At 46.7% G+C, this 16,541-nt stretch overlaps 1 long non-coding RNA gene across 1 annotated transcript; it reads right to left on the bottom strand.

The window, feature by feature from the left end:
* Positions 1 to 13,488: 13,488 nt before the first annotated feature.
* On the bottom strand, positions 13,489 to 14,342 carry LOC127301251 (uncharacterized). Its single transcript, XR_007851971.2, has 4 exons — positions 14,189 to 14,342; positions 14,000 to 14,072; positions 13,651 to 13,914; positions 13,489 to 13,572 (listed from the first exon to the last, which is right to left on the bottom strand). It is a non-coding gene; the product is annotated as an uncharacterized lncRNA (long non-coding RNA).
* Positions 14,343 to 16,541: the final 2,199 nt, after the last annotated feature.

Genomic DNA, 16,541 nt, shown 5'->3' on the forward strand with positions numbered 1-16,541 from the left:
CCACTCCCAGGACTTCCAATGCATTTTCATACCCCAATCTGCAAAGCCCCACCAATGATCCGCAATATTGGACTTCAACTTGTGACAAATCGATACAAGGACAAGGAAGCATCTCATCACATGGCTCATAATTGCTTGAGCCACTGCTTTTAGCCACACCTCCTTGCTAGCCCGCGACAAAGGACGTCTAGACACACTACTGACACACTTTCACACTCTTTCAGCAAGAAAATTAAAAGAGGTTGTGGCAGCCCTAACAATGTTTGTTGGCATGCCTAGATAACAATCACCAAACACCTTGTTGGACATATCCAACTTATCCTTCACCAACTGCTTGATACTCTCTTTTCACTTGTTACCAAAGAAAACTGAGGATTTCCATAGATTAGCCTTCTGACCAGAAGCCCCACAATAGGTGTACAAAACCCCTTTCAGTGTTTCAACACTCTGGCTATCACTCTGTGTAAAGAAGATATTGTCATCTGCGAAGAGTAAGTGTGATATAGAGGGGGCCTTCCATGCATTGCGTAAACCTTGTAGCTCATCAAGACGCTCCTTCTTCTGCAGTAAACAAGATAATCCTTTCGTGCTCAAGAGAAACAAATATGGGCTAACAGGATCTCATTGTCGAATACCCCGTGTACGTACCACTGGTGGTGCGAGAGCTCCATTCACCTTAACCGCGTACCTAGCTGACACACCTCATCACTAAGGCCACCCAGCTAGCATCAAATCCCATCTTAGTTAGACAACCATGAAGTTACTCCCATTCAATACGGTCATATGCCTTCATCGTATCCACTTTGAGGGCAAAGAACGACATGTTGCTCTTCTGAGATCTGACTGTGTGCAAGCACTCATAGGCAATGAGAGCACTATATAGTAAGCCGTCCCAAAACAAAGGCACTCTGGTATTCTGACACAATATTTGGTAGCAAGACATTCAACATGTTTGCAAAAACCTTGGAAACATTACACATACCTATCGGTCGAAATTCAGACAAGTGTTCTGGATTAGTGACCTTGGGATTAAGCATGATCACCGAGTCATAAAAGCCCTCCGGTATATCATCCCCTCCCAAGAAACTCCGAAGAGCGTCACACACATCAGTCTGAACAAGATCCCAATGCACCTGATAGAACATAGCCAGGAAGCTATCAGGGCCAGGGACCTTAGTGGGTCCCATCTGGAAGAGAACTGTTCTAATTTCCTCATTAGAATAAGGTTTACACAAGCTAGCATTCATATGATCGTCGAACTTAGCCGGAACCGTGTCCATAGTCTCCATGGGTTCCGAGCTAAAAAGATCCTCATAGAATTGTTGGACCATCCCCTTGATTCCGGCTTGGTCAGAAAAGACTGAGCCATCTTCCTTCACTAACTCTATGATACGGTTCTTACGTCTCCGAGCTGATGCTTTTGAATTAAAGAAAGCCGTATTTCAGTCACCTTCGTGAAGCCATTCCACACGAGATCATTGATGCGCCTCACGCTCAAACAACTCGCACAGCTTCCGCTCCACATGTTTTTCCTCGACAATCCCAGCATCAGAAACTAGGGTACCTCTGAGTAGACGGAGAGCTCGCTCCAAACGTCCAATATCCGGCCAGAGATCCGGCCATCTGGTTCAGATTGGCCCAAGTAGCCTGCATAGCATTCGGCCCAGCATGTTCGTGTTCCAGGATGCTTCAACCACTCCAACATAATCTTCGGCCCGACGCCACATAAGCTCGTAATTAAAACCCTGATGCACCGGCGGTGAACACTGGTGAGGTGAGCAAGGAAGCAGAGATACGAGTATATCATAATGATCTGAGGTTGTGGTGATGATGTTTTCAACGCTGCAGTTCTCAAACAAGGAGGAGAAGGCCTCCTTCGGGACCGCTCCGTCAATTCTTTCTTGGCTCCATCGGTTTTAAAAAGATTTTATGGTACTAATCTTCCTGACACGATGCATGGCACAACATCGACCACCATAAGCCTTGTTCTCTGCACAATTTATGCTCAATTCAAGTTATACCCATCGAAATTCTTAGTCCCCGCTTGCATGTGATGGTAGTCACCATATTTGTAATTATTCAGGTAGTTATTTTGCTAGGGTTTGGTTTTGGTTGGTTCAGCGCCGGGGAGGGGGGACACCGCCCCCAGCCCAAGATTTCCTTTGGGATTTCTATTTTCGTGCCCCTGGTTCCTTAGTTGTGCTCAGTTTTCCCCAGCCTCTTAACTTTTCCTCGGTTTTCTCCTCCCTCTAGTTTGAAACTCGGACGGGAGGGTTGCCGTCAGGTCAGAGGCCTTACCGTTACCGTTAATCTGACGGGTGGGGCTGCACAGATCGAGCTGGGGCTGCACAGAGGGCAGTTCCTCTCTGACCGTCTCGTGCTGACGGGTAGCCATCCATTTGTCACTGACGTGTGGGCCGTTTTATTTCCTGATTGTATACGCGGTGCTGCCAATGACAAATGGGACCGCTCTATAGGGCTGCCGCAGCCAATGACCAGTGGGGTCATCTATTTTTCAAGAAAATACATATATAACCGCTCTGTGTGGCTGCCGCAGCCAATGACCAGTGGGGTCGTCTATTTTTCAGGAAAAGACATATATTACCGCTCTGTGGGGCTGCCGCAGGCAATGACCAGTGGGGTCTTCTATTTATTTAGAGAAAATCATATATTCCCGCTCTGTGAGGCCTCCGTAGCCAATGACCGCTGGGGTCATCTATTTATTTAGAGAATATCATATAGAGCCGCTCTGTGGGGCCGCCTCAGCCAATGGCAGGTGACTATTTTCGCAGCTTAATCTAAAGTGAATCTTATGATAAATATGGTGCTTCCCGACGGTGACCTAGCAGTGGCGGCGAGCATAGCCATTCTGACCATGCCGATATCGGCATCGTTTGGAGGCTGTGGTGCTCGAATCATGGTGGAAATTGCGATATAATTTTTTAAATGCATAATATATAGGAAAATAGCTAGATCTCTAAATGGATGCATATGAAGCTACATATATATTCTTGGTCATAATTCCCTTATCTAAAGGGGATGGATGCATGACTTCACGTCGTCGTCGCTTTCATCATCAGTATCTTCGTCGTCCGAGTAGTAGTACTTCCTGCACATTGTTCCGTCGAACACCTTCACTGTGAGCACATCATCGCCTTCATATTTGAAGTGTACGAAGCAGCCGAAATCCACACCGTGTGCGATGGCGAAATTCTCCCAGCCCTTGTCGAGGTACATCCGGCCTTGACCGTCAAATAGGACCTCCACGGTTCAGAGACGAGGACCACAGTCAGCTGCTCGCAGATACACCTTAGCTGGCTCCTGGCCGTCAAGATAGTCCGCAAACTTTTTTGGGAGTGCCTGCAAAGAGATTGAGCGCCGATCCGTTTGAAATTAAAGGTTTTTGAGAACATGCCCATAATTAATCACATGCATCATATATGTGGGAACGCGGACGTACCTTCTTGACCAAAGGGTCTTCATAGACGATGATGAAGAACTCCTCTATGATCAATGGCAGTGTTGACGGTGGTGGTGGCAATGATGATGATCCACCACCCCGGCCGCCCCTTCCCCTTCCCCTTCCGGTCCGCGTCCGAGATGTGGAAGCCATGGCAATGGATCAAGTATATGTGAACGAAGAAGAGAGAGGCAGAACCTATTGACACAAGGGATGGCCGTTGTGGGTGTTTATAAGGGAGAGATGACCGTTGTAGGGGTTTACACAATAAATTAAGGAGGAGGTGACCGTTGTGGGGGTAGTCATCTAGGTTTTGTGTTTAGTCAAACTTCCCTTTAAACTTTGACCACATATATAGGAAAAAGTAGTAGCATTTATGACACTAATTTAGTATCCCGAGATTCATTTTGAAATGTAGTTTCAAATTATACCAAAATCTCATCATATATTTGAGTTAGTACAAAAGCTAAAAGTACACTTATTTGTGGACGAAGAGAGTATATCTCAACAAAAAAGTAATGCGGACTATCTTGACGGAAATGGAACATCGTGATATAGATTATCATTTTACCGTGAAAAGTAATGCCTAAAAGAAATGGTAATTCATGATAGTTTATCATTTTACCGTAATGGCTACAAGAAATCGGTGATTGTCCATCATTTTTTGCGTGGAAAGTAATGGCTACAAGAAATGGGTGATGGTGTATCATTTTTTGCGTGGAAAGTAATGGCTACAATAAATTGGTGATGGTGTATCATTTTTTACGTGAAAAGTAATGGCTACAACAAATGGGTGATGGTGTATCATTTTTTGCGTGAAAAGTACAAATCGGTGATGGTTTATCATTTTTTGCGTGAAAAATAATACCTAAAAGAGTTTATAATTTAGCTCGTGAAAAATAATACAGAAAACCAAACTTTAGCGTACTGGGTAACCGCCCTTTAGCATACATAGAGGGTGGAAGCTAACCGCCGACAGAGAGAGAGAGAGAGAGGGTGGTGGCTCCGACCAGAGAGAGATAGGGGTTATCCTGCCCGTTAAATCATACGATCAACGGTCGGCGGGCACGATCCGCGTGACATAGGCATCCCAAATGGGCCTGCCGGAGATAGTACCCGGGGTTTACTGAAGGCCCACTACCCGAAGAATAAGAAGATTCGGAAGCCCAAGATAGTATTAAGGAAAGTTAGAGTTGTAATTGTAATCTTGCGGGATGAGTTAGAAACCTTCCCGGACTTTGTAACTTGTACAACACGAATCCCTCGGCTCCGCCTCCTATATAAGGTGGAGTCGAGGGACGCAAAAATCATCGAATCATTGTTTACAAACCCTAGTTTTCATAATCGTCGAGTACTTTTCGGCTGAAACCTTCGAGATCTACTTGCCCTCTACTTCCAACTAAACCCTAGCCTACAATCCATAGGCATTGACAAGTTAATACCTTGTCAATTGGCGCCGTCTGTGGGAACTAGAGGCGTAAGGATCTGATCTCGATGGCACGTTCAAGATCTTCGACATCATCAACCGCAAGCAACGCAATGGATCGAGGTAAACAGATCGCTGCTGGTCCTGTCGATTTTGTTCCTCACCCACCCTCCCGTTTGGATGCATATGCGTATCTGGTGGAGCCTATGGAGATGACGTTCGGAAGGTTTCGCTTTCGCGTCGAGAAGGAAGGATCGTATCGTGTCGAAATTCCGATTTCGTCGGGATCGTCGGCCGTCGATTCCGATTTTTCAAGCTATACATCGTCAACCGAATCAGGAGAAGAAGAAACTTCGTCGACACGCTACGTCAGCACCAGAGCAAGAGAGAAACTCGCCAAGATCTTCAGCGACATGTCGTTTGAGTCATCTGCGGACTCATATATAAGCGATGGCTCAAGCAGTATCGACAGTTACGACTTCATCGACAAATCTACTACAGTGGGCAAGGTCTTCACCAATCTCAATGATGGTGTCACCAAACCCAACATAGATCTGAACACAAAATATCATCAGATTTATGTCATTGGAGAGCCAAGCAATGACCAAGAGGAAACATCTGAGGCTTTCGACGATCTGGGAAATCCATACGTCGATCCCTCTGATCTGCGAAGAGGCCTGGGCAATAAGTACGTCGGGCCACAGCCGCGACACAGAGTTCAACTCCCGCAAGCAGCGTGGGATAGAGCCGCAAGAGCTATGGACGGCTCAGAACCAATGGCCACCACAGCCACGCCAGAGGAATTGCAAGCATATCAATATAGGCTCGCACGAGCTGCAAGAGAATTGGAAAAACAGATAGCTGAGTTAAACAGAAGAAAGGAGGCAGCTTCTGCATCCAGCAGGAGAAGGGCAGAGCTGAGTCGACAATCTAGAACTTCGGGTGATAGCCACAGGGAGGCTCGGAACAGAGCAAGATCAAGGTTACAACACATACCCGAAGCAGAAAGAGAGCACTTGGTCCAAAACCTCGACATGTCCTTTATGTCGATAGATACAAGAGGAAACATCATCCCTAAGACACCAGAGGCTGGGTATATGGCGACACATGCTTTTATCCTCGCATCTAGACCACCTCCAGGAGATCCAAGGGAAACACTATACAATATGGCGATAGCAGGAGTTGGAGCTATGGGGACAGCGTTTGTATCAACGCCTCCCGAAGGAGCGGCAAGGCAAAATAGTCCACGACTTGCAGCAGCAGCAGCGGCAGCCCCTGAAGGACCAAGTGGAGCAAGAGACACGGCAGCACAAGCAAGGGTCGACAGAGCGCGGCAAAGCAGAAGGGAACATCGGCAGTCCCCAGAGCTTAACGATGAGGATATGTGTGGTTTGCCGTGCTTCACGAGGAGAGTCCGAAAAACTCGAGTCCCTTCAGGATTCAAGTTACCTGACAACTTCAAGAAATTCGACGGCCTCCAAGATCCAGAGGACTGGCTAGTTGATTATCTCGAGACGGTGAAGCTCACAGGAGGAACCAGGGCAACAGCTATGCAAAGCATCCAGGTGCATTTGAGTGGAGCCGCACGATCTTGGATAAAGAAACTTCCTCCAGGATCTATAGACAGCTGGGAAAGCTTCGAGGACGTGTTCGTTAAGAACTTCCGGTCCACATGCAAAAAACCTGCGTCGTTGGAGGAGTTGAGAGCATGTCGACAAAAGCCGGACGAGCCAATGAGAAAATATATCCAAAGGTGGAACATCATCAAAAACTCGGCAGAAAATATATCTGACGAGAGAGCGATAGACGCGTTTGTCGCAGGAATCAGGCGTGGAGATTTTGTCGAGGACTTGGGAAGGACCAACCCAAAGACAGTATCCGCGTTAATGGAAATAGCAAACAGATGGGCAGATGGAGAAGATGCTGTCCACAACAAACGGCACATGTCGCCAGAGGAGGACCGTGGTCGAAATTATCAACCGAGGCGACGATTTCCTCGGCAGTACCCGAACTATGATGCTCCAGGACAAATTTCGGCAGGTTTTCGGGCAAACACAGGAGGAAACAACAGAGATGATTATCAGAGAAGCAATGAGCAACGAGGCGATAATAGAGACGATTCTCGAAACAATAGGCAAAATAGCGGGCCTAGGTTCCCGAGGCCTTTCGTGTCTCCTGAAGAGATGATGAATGGGCCGTGTCAGATGCACTTTTTCCTCGACAGCAACGGAAAAAGACAGTCAGGACATCTGCAGAAAGATTGTCGCAATTTCCAGGCAATGTTAAGGTGGGCAGAGCACGCTAACGCTCGGGCAGCACAGAGAAATCCTCGAGAACCCAGGAGCGAGATTCACTTGCCACCTCCTCCCGCGATTACAGAAGACAATCAACATCAGCTCAGAATAGCGGCAGCACCTCCACCACCACCTTACGTTGATCCTAACTCCAACGGAGCGGTGTCGATGATTCAGAAGGGAAGGCCATCCAATAGAGCTCAGAAAGTAATCTCACGACATGTGTTCATGGCAGAAAAATGCCTCCACCAACAGTCGAGTATCTTAATTGGTCAGGGCAAGATATTGGCTTCACCATAGCAGATCATCCGCAGCAAGTTCCTCGACCAGGGCAGTCAGCACTTATCTTACCAGCAGTTATTGCGGGATTTGATGTCTCTCGAGTGTTCATAGACGGCGGCAGCAGCTTAAACCTTATGTATGCAGATACATTGAGGAAGATGAACATATCCCTAGCAAACTTGAAGCCAACAGACACGAGGTTCCATGGTATCACACCGGAGAAACCAAGTTATCCATTGGGGAAGATCAATCTCGACGTTCAGTTTGGAACCCGAGAGAATTATAGAATCGAGAAGCTGAAATTTGAAGTTGTGGATTTTCCGTCGCAGTACCACGCTCTGTTGGGACGACCAGCATATGCTCGATTTATGGCGGTGCCACACTATACATACCTGTTGTGGAGGATGCCTGGACCGAAGGGACCAATCACAGTCAAAGGAAGCTTCGCCTTAGCCGATAAGTGCGATAAGGATTTTCATCGGATATCAGAAACTTTCGGGATGCAAGCTGAGTACCTGGCGTCAAGGAGTATGACTGACTACGACGTGCTGCCAGACGTTGGAAGGCCAAATAAAGAATCAACTTTCAACACCGAGAAAAATTCTAAGGAGGTGCAGATTCACCCGACAGACCCGAAAAAGACGACGTCCATCACAAACGACATGGACCTCGCATAGGAAAGCGCGCTCGTCGAGTTCCTCCGTGAGAACTGGAAAATCTTCGCATGGTGTCCAGCTGACATGCCAGGAGTACCCATGGAACTTGCCGAGCACTACCTCAACTTGGATCCTCTCGCGAGACCAATCAAACAACCCTTGCGGCGTTTTTCGGAACCAAACCGCAAAGCTATGCTATCAGAAATAGATCGACTTAAGGATGCTGGTTTTATCAAAGAGATATCTACAGAAGCCACATGGGTAGCTAACCCAGTGATGGTGCCGAAGAAACACACAAAAGTCCTTCGCATGTGCGTCGACTTTACGTGTCTCAATAAACATTGTCCTAAGGATCACTTTTCCCTCCCAAGGATCGATCAAATCATCGACTCCACGGCAGGATGTGAACATCTTTCCTTCTTGGATGCATACTCTGGTTATAACCAGATCAGACTAAAAGAAGATGATGAGGCGAAAACAGCGTTCATAACACCTTACGGCGTGTTTTGCTACAGAACAATGCCCTTTGGTCTAAAAAACGCGGGAGCAACATATCAGAGGATGATGCAGAAGTGTTTGGCGACACAGATTGGGAAAAACGTGCAAGTATACATCGACGATGTCGTCATAACGTCAAAAAAGGGGGCAACGCTGATCGAGGATCTCAAGGAAACCTTTCACAACCTCGACAAATTCTGCCTCAAGCTGAACCCGACGAAGTGTTCTTTTGGCGTTCCAGCAGGAGAACTTCTGGGGTTTCTAGTTTCAGCAAGAGGGATTGAAGCAAATCCCGACAAAATACAAGCTATCGTAACAATGAGGAAGCCAACAAAGTTGAAAGAAATACAGCAGCTAACTGGGCGAGTCGCAGCTTTGAGTAGATTCGTCGCCAGGCTGGGAGAAAAAGCGTTACCATTTTACGCCCTGATAAAGCAAGGAGAGAAATTCCAGTGGAACGAAGAGGCCGACGGAGCTTTCGAGGATTTGAAGCGCACAATCTCGACACCACCAATCTTGGTGGCGCCGAAGGAAAAGGAACCTCTCCTGCTGTATATTGCAGCCACGCCCCAAGTGGTTAGCACGGTGCTAGTTGTTGAAAGAGAAGAAGAAGGAAAACTCCATGGAGTGCAAAGGCCAGTATATTTCATTAGTGAAGTTTTATCGCCTTCCAAACAGCGGTACCCGCGAATGTAAAACTAGCATATGGAGTAATTGCAACGGCAAGGAAGTTGCGCCACTATTTTTTGGCACACCCGATAATAGTAGTCAACGAAGCACCTCTTTCAAATATACTGAACAATCCAGAAGCTACAGGGCGTGTCTCCCTTTGGGGAATAGAACTTTCCCCTCGGGACATCACGTATGAAAAAAGAAAGGCAATCAAGTCGCAAGTTCTGCCACATTTCATTGCAGAGTGGATGGAGCTACAAAACACGGGACCCCCAGATTTGTCGAGAACTTGGACCATGAACTTCGATGGGTCCAAGAGAGTAGAAGGAGCTGGCGCAGGAGTAGTACTTATATCACCTGAAGGCGACAAGTTGAAATACGTCCTTCGGATGACGTTCCCTAACGCATCTAACAATGAAGCAGAATATGAAGCCCTCATACACGGGATGAAGATGGCGAAAGCTTGCGGTGCAACTCGACTAAAAATCTTTGGCGACTCACAATTGGTGGCTCAGCAAGTTATGAACCAATGTGACGCAGTCAATGATAGCATGATGGCATACAAGGAGGTGTACAATGAGCTCGAGAAGCTGTTTGATGGATGCGAGGTAAATCACATCAGTAGATTGAGCAATGATGAAGCCGATGTTCTCGCAAACATCGGGTCGCAGTGCCTCCCAATCCCGCCAGGAGTATTTTGGGAAGAAATAGCGGAGAGATCCACGAAGCCGAAAAAGGTGCAGAAAAAAGCAAAGGAAGAGAAAACTTCGGCGCCCCTCAAAGAAACCACGGAGGACGAAGAGGACCAAGAGCTTGTGATGATGGTAGAAATTCCTTGGATGCAAGCATATATATCATACATCCTCAGGAAAGAAATACCCGACGATCCAGTTGAGGCAAGGCGAGTTATTCGACGATCCAAAGCTTTCACAGTGATCAAAGGGGAATTATACAAGCGAAGTATTTCAGGCGTCCTGCAAAGGTGTGTCACACCCGAAGAAGGAAGAATAATCCTGAAGGATGTACACGAAGGAATATGTGGCCACCATGCAAGTACTCGAGCTATTGCAGCCAAGGTTTTTCGGGCAGGATTCTATTGGTTGACAGCAATCGAGGATGCCAAGGAAATAGTACGAACCTGCGATGCGTGTCAAAGGTTTGCCGCAAAACCTCACTCTCCAGCGGCAGAACTAACACCAATACCATTGTCATGGCCCTTTGCCCAATGGGGACTCGATATGGTGGGCAAGTTGCACAAAGCTTCGCCTGGAGGGTATGAGTACTTGCTGGTCGCTGTCGACAAATTCACCAAGTGGGTAGAAGCGAAGCCAATAAATTCACCAGATGCAGCGTCGGCAATAAAGTTTGTGAAAGGCCTCGTTTTTCAGTTTGGCGTGCCTCATAGCATTGTTACAGATAATGGTTCAAACTTCACATCCAAGGAATTCAAGGAATACTGCGCAGAAGTAGGCATTAAATTGCACTTTGCGTCAGTTGGGCACCCGCAAACTAACGGACAAGTCGAGAAAGCCAATGGTATCATCTGCAACGGCCTCAAGAAGCGCCTGCTAGGGCCACTTGAAAAAGCTCGACATACTTGGCCAGAGGAATTGCCAAGTGTTTTGTGGAGCATCCGAACAACACCAAATACGGCGACACAAGAAACTCCGTTTTTTCTCGTCCACGGAGCCGAAGCGGTATTACCAATTGAAATAGAGCATGATTCTCCAAGAGTAACGGAGTATGACGAAGAAACATCACAAAAAGCTCGGGAGGATGATATGGATGCACTCGACGAAGCTCGAGATGAAGTACTTTCACGAGTCACCAAATACCAGCAAGACCTTAAAAACTACCAAAGTCGACGGTTAAGGCCAAGGTCCTTTCAGGTCGGGGATTTGGTCTTGCGGTTAAATCAAAAAAGTACTGAGAAGCTCGAATCACCATGGTTGGGGCCTTACGTTGTCACGGAAGTCATCGACGGAGGCGCATACAGGATCAAGGACAAGAAGACGGGGGCTCCCGAGAAAAACCCCTGGAACGTAGCACAGCTCAGGCGGTTCTACGCCTAGAGTCGAAATATAGTCCTTCTCTGTAAAAATACAATGTACTGAAACGCCCGCGAGTCTTCAGACGCACTCTTTTCCTTTTCGGGGCACCGAGTGGGGCCGGAAAGGTTTTTAATGAGGCGGGCTCGCGGTGCTGCAATATAATAAAGATAGTGGAGATATATTTCTTATTCTTCGACACGCTCGGGGGCTCAACGCCTTCAAGTCTCAAAATGCGTACAATATAGACAAACCAGACTTACCAAAATATTTCGCCTTGGTACACCAAATACCTCGCCAAATATAAAAATCGGAAGCTAACAATTGTAAATATAGTGTACACGTCAAAAATCTTATTGCTTTGGTCCAAAAACCTCTCAATAAAAATATAGAACTTCGACATTAAGATACTTGAGGGCTTGCAATCCGATGTCTTATTACAACAGAAGGGGAAATCTTCGAAACAGTATAGACAACAGCCAAAGGCTCGGGGGCTCGGTGGTTCAAAATAGGAAACATACAGAGTTAGCAGCTTTACAATATAGATTGTGTTTACAAATACACAAGAATGTATCAATGATGGAAATACAGCAAGAAGAGGAAAAAGTATTCAAGGGAAACCTAGCACATGGTCTATGGTTATTCGCTCAGTAGAAGGACGAGTACTATGCTCAGCATAGCTTCCCTTCACGAAGAATTCAGAATCCATCCGAAGAAGTTCATCCATCATATCTTCGGCAACAGGAGTAACCAAATCATCAATCTTGCCCATATTTCTCTTTTTCTTTGCCATTTTTGCCAGACAAGTAGGAACAATTTGATCTATGGGCAATTTTGGATGACAAATCTTTATCATCATCATGGCAAATCTAGCGCCAGCAGAAAGTTGAGCCCGCACAAAACCATGGATTCGAGGAGCATCTCGAAATTTTTCCATTAAAGCTGGAAGGGTCTCTGGCATCTTATTCCGAGGGAACATGGTCCCATAAACTAAGAATAAAGTTTTCGTACAGAAGTCAAGGAAGTCACGGACCTGAGCCGCGCGATCTTGAAATCTAACGATTTGGCGAGTACGCTCAGGAGTAACCCAAAAGTTAGACCCATGTTGCGCAGCCAGTCTCAGCAAAACAGCGGTTCGAGCTTCAACACGTTGGTCTTCGGCAGCAGATTCGTAAAAGAGCCTGGCACAGCAAACAAAATATCAAGGAACGAATAAAAAAGAACAACATCCAACACGGTCATGAGCAGGAAACATACCTGTCATATCCAAACTAGCGTCAGTCATTAGCTGAAGCATATAATTCTCGCGAGAAGAAGTTTCAGCAGCCTCAGCAATAGCAGCATCCTTCGCAGCGATGGCCTCCTTTGCCTGTTGAAGAGCAATTTTCTCTCCTTCAGATGCTTTCCGAGATTGTTCCATCATTGCCAGAGTCTGTTTCTTCATGGATTGAAGTTGTTGTCGAAGTTCTTGCAAATCTTCCGGCAAATGTTTGCTTGAAGAACCTTCGAGGGGATTATCATCGACTAGTATTTTCTTCGAGAAGGAAGAAGCAGGTGAAGCATCGGCAGAGCAAGGATTGGTCGAATAGTTATCAAATATTAACTGGAAAAGAAAGCGACAGGATCAATGATAGTGCCAGAAGGAATTTCATTGATTTCTAGAAAAATTTACATAGACATTACAAATGAAGTTCTCCAAAAGGACTACCAGGATAATTGTCGCCACAGCTAAATTGGCGACAAGGACAAAAGAGAGAGAATGAAAGCAAAGAAAAAAAAAGAGGCATGCAACTAGACCTCCGGCCTCGATGAGCTAGGAGTTGAAGATGGCTTGATCCCGAGATAGGCCAGAATTTTCTTCGTATTGGGCTTGGCTGCCTTGATCAAAGACCGCCATTTTGTTTGCTCTATCTGCTCGGTGTTGCCAACCTTCATCCAGTCAGCTTTGTTATTGTCGCCGACCAAGGCAACAAGGTTTCTCGACAAAGAATCTTCATGTTCTCCTGGCGCATTTTCTGCCCAAGGTCCTCTGATGGATTGAAGCTCTGGGCAAGGGCAAGGAAAGTCTTGGGCTCCTCTTTCTTCGGGAAGAAGTAGGGGAATAGCTTCGACAATCCTGCGTCAGCATTCACCACGCCTTCACGAATTTCAGATCCATGAAACTCCAGATAAGAAAGTGCGTCAAGGAGAGGATCATTGTCGGGATTCTCCAGATCAAACTCTTGGTTTGTTTGGCCTGCCACAGGAAATAAACGTTGGTCAAAAGCAAGAAAAAGCAAGTCCTATAAAAAATAGAAGGGATCGATAAAATTACCTTTGAAGCGCCGATTTTGCGAATTCAGGCGTTTGAGGATTCCCTTTTCACGAGCAGCCTGTGCGGCTTTGTGCTCATTTAATGCAGCTTCAGCATCCTCAAGTCTCTTCTGCAGCTCCTCGACACTAGCAGCCTTTGCCTTGGCTTTATCAGCCTCTGCTTTGGCTTCGCTAGCAACAAGTTCGGCTTTCTTGCGGGCCGCTTCACTTTGCTCCAGTTTTTGAGCAAGAGTGTCGGCAAGCTTGTTGGCCTCTGCAAGTTTCTCTGTCGAAATAGAAAAGAAAGGTTAAAATTGCGACAAAAAACAGGAGCAAGAAGTCAGAACCAACGACAGCAAAAAAGTTATTACCTTCAGTTCTGCTGGCATACTCACGGTACCCAATGAACTAGGATCCGATGCGAATAAGCTCTTTGATCATGGGCTGTCAAAGAAGAACAAAGAAAGAGAAACATCGGTATGGAAAAAGAATGAAGGCGTAAAAAAAAGCAAATAGAGGAAATATAGATATTGGCAAGAAAAGTAAAAAAAAAAACTTACATCATCCAAGAGCGGAGTAGAAGAGCTACCCAATTGAGGGGCAGGCTCAATGATCGTTTCAATCCTTGTCCTTTTTGGTGAAGGAGCAAGGGGGCTTGATGGCGGAGTAGTGGTGACGACGTTTTGTTGAGGAGGCGAGGTTTCTTCTCCTTCAACTGGCGTATCCGAGGCAAGTAAAGTATGTGACGTGCTCGTTCGAGGAGCCACGTCAAATGTTGGTACTTCTTCCTCATCATCGCTGTGATTAAAAATCGACAGCATAAAAAGCAAGATAAGACAAAAATTTCGAGTACAGATATAAGGAGAAATAAAAATGACTTACGAGCTGACGAGGGACTCAAGATAAGGATCATAAGTTGCCTTCTGACGTGAAGGATCAACTTCTTCGGCCTTGGAAGTGCCGGAATCTTCGGCATCATTCCTCTTCCTTTTGCCTTTTGGAGAAACAGCAGGAGGAGGAGATAGTGCCGACGCAGTGCCTTCGGAAGATCCCGCAGATTTTCGAGAATCCACGGGTTCATTCACAAAAGACGGAGCTTCTTGATTATCATCAGTGACAATGGCCCTTTCTTCGACCTCTCCACCTTCAGGAAGAGGAGGAAGCGAGACAAGTTCTGGATGATTCTGTATAAAATAAAACAGGGAGAGACATCAGAAAAGAAGTTATATATATAAAAAAAAGACAGCAAAGCAACAACAAGACAATAGACAAAGGTTACCTTGGGAAGTGGATTGGCGGCGCTGAATGGTGTCACACGGCAAGAAGAAGGGACAGCATCTTTTTTGCTGAGAGACGAGATTTTTCGGACAAGTTTTTCTAAATCCTTGACCTCCAAATTCACCGACAGCCGATCTACGTCCTCGTCGCCAGCATATTTCCATAGAGGGTATTTGCGAGCCTGAAGCGGCTGCACTCTAGTCCTAAGAAAGTATGCAGTGATTTGGACACCCGATAACTCTTTGCCGCGAGTATTTTGCAACTCGCGGATACGAGCCATCAAGCTTTCTGTCGACGCCTTTTCTTCTTCGGTGGCCTCCGCGTCCCAGGAGCGGCGGCGAAAGATTTTCTCGGCGCCATCAAAAGGAGGGATGTTGTCCTCCGCACATCCATGGTTCTCCTCCTGAATGTACAACCACTTCTTGCGCCATCCTTGAACTGAGTCAGGAAGCTTGACGTCGAAGTAGTCGACAGTGGGCCGAACAGAAATCACAACGCCGCCTATATTATAGGCGACATTGGGCGAGCCATTACGGCGGCAGAAGAAAATGCGCTTCCATAGCGCCCAGTTAGGCTGGACGCCAAGGAAGGCCTCGCACAGAGTGATGAAAATAGAGATATGGAAGATTGAATTTGGCGTGAGGTGGTGGAGTTGCAGACCGTAGATAAAAAGAAGTCCACGGAGAAAAGGATGAATGGGGGCGGAAAGACCACGGATGAGGTGGTCGACAAAACTTACCCGGTACCCCATTGGAGGGGTTGGGTAGCTTTCCTCCCTGGGGAAGCACAGTGCCTTGGGTTTCTTGCTGATCCCCAGCTTCTTGAGCATGTTGATGTCTTGAGTGGAAATCTTCGATCTTTCCCACTCCGCCGCCCCAAGATCCACGGCGGCCATGGAGGACTCCGGCGTACTGTGCCTTGTCAATCGACGAGGTGGCATCAACAAATGGCGCAGGGTTTGCAGCTTGGAGGCGAGGAGTTTAGGAGGCTGTGGATCGCAGGAGGAACTTGCAGATGAGAGAAGGAGGACGGCGCGAGCGGAAGTGCTCAAGGAGGAAGAAGACGAACTTATATAGGGGTGCGGTGAAACGACGAACCGTTGGATAAGGAAAATGTGTGACAGATGATAGCAATCGTGGCAACAAGGGTAAAAAAGTAATTCAACGTTGGGGAAGTTACAGTGCGTGCGCCAGAAAAAGCGGAGGACGTGTGTCCCCCACTTGCATGACGTGTCAAGATAGTGGATTGATTGGGCCCGCATGGCAGCGAGAAAAAACTTGTCGCAAATTTTTGACTAGCAATCGTGGCTATCCTCAGCAACAACGTCATCTTGGCAAAATACAAAATTCGACTCAGCAGCTTCATAAAAGGCGACACGGCAAAATAATGCTGAGCCTTTGATCAAATACAAGTTTTTGATCAAATGCTCGGGGGCTACTTTGGAAAAAAGGAAAAGATCCAGAAGGACAAGGTGGAAATGGCATGAGCCTATGACCAAATACAAATATTTGTTCATAGCCTCGGGGGCTACTCCCATCGAGAGCGCTGTTCGCGCACCCGAGAACTTATAAAACTTCGGGAGATAAAAAAAATATAGCGGCATAAGGTGTGGAGCCTACACCCAAGTACAAGTCC

The sequence above is a fragment of the Lolium perenne genome, chromosome 1 (assembly GCF_019359855.2).
Source record: "Lolium perenne isolate Kyuss_39 chromosome 1, Kyuss_2.0, whole genome shotgun sequence".
NCBI classification, from domain to species: domain Eukaryota; kingdom Viridiplantae; phylum Streptophyta; class Magnoliopsida; order Poales; family Poaceae; genus Lolium; species Lolium perenne.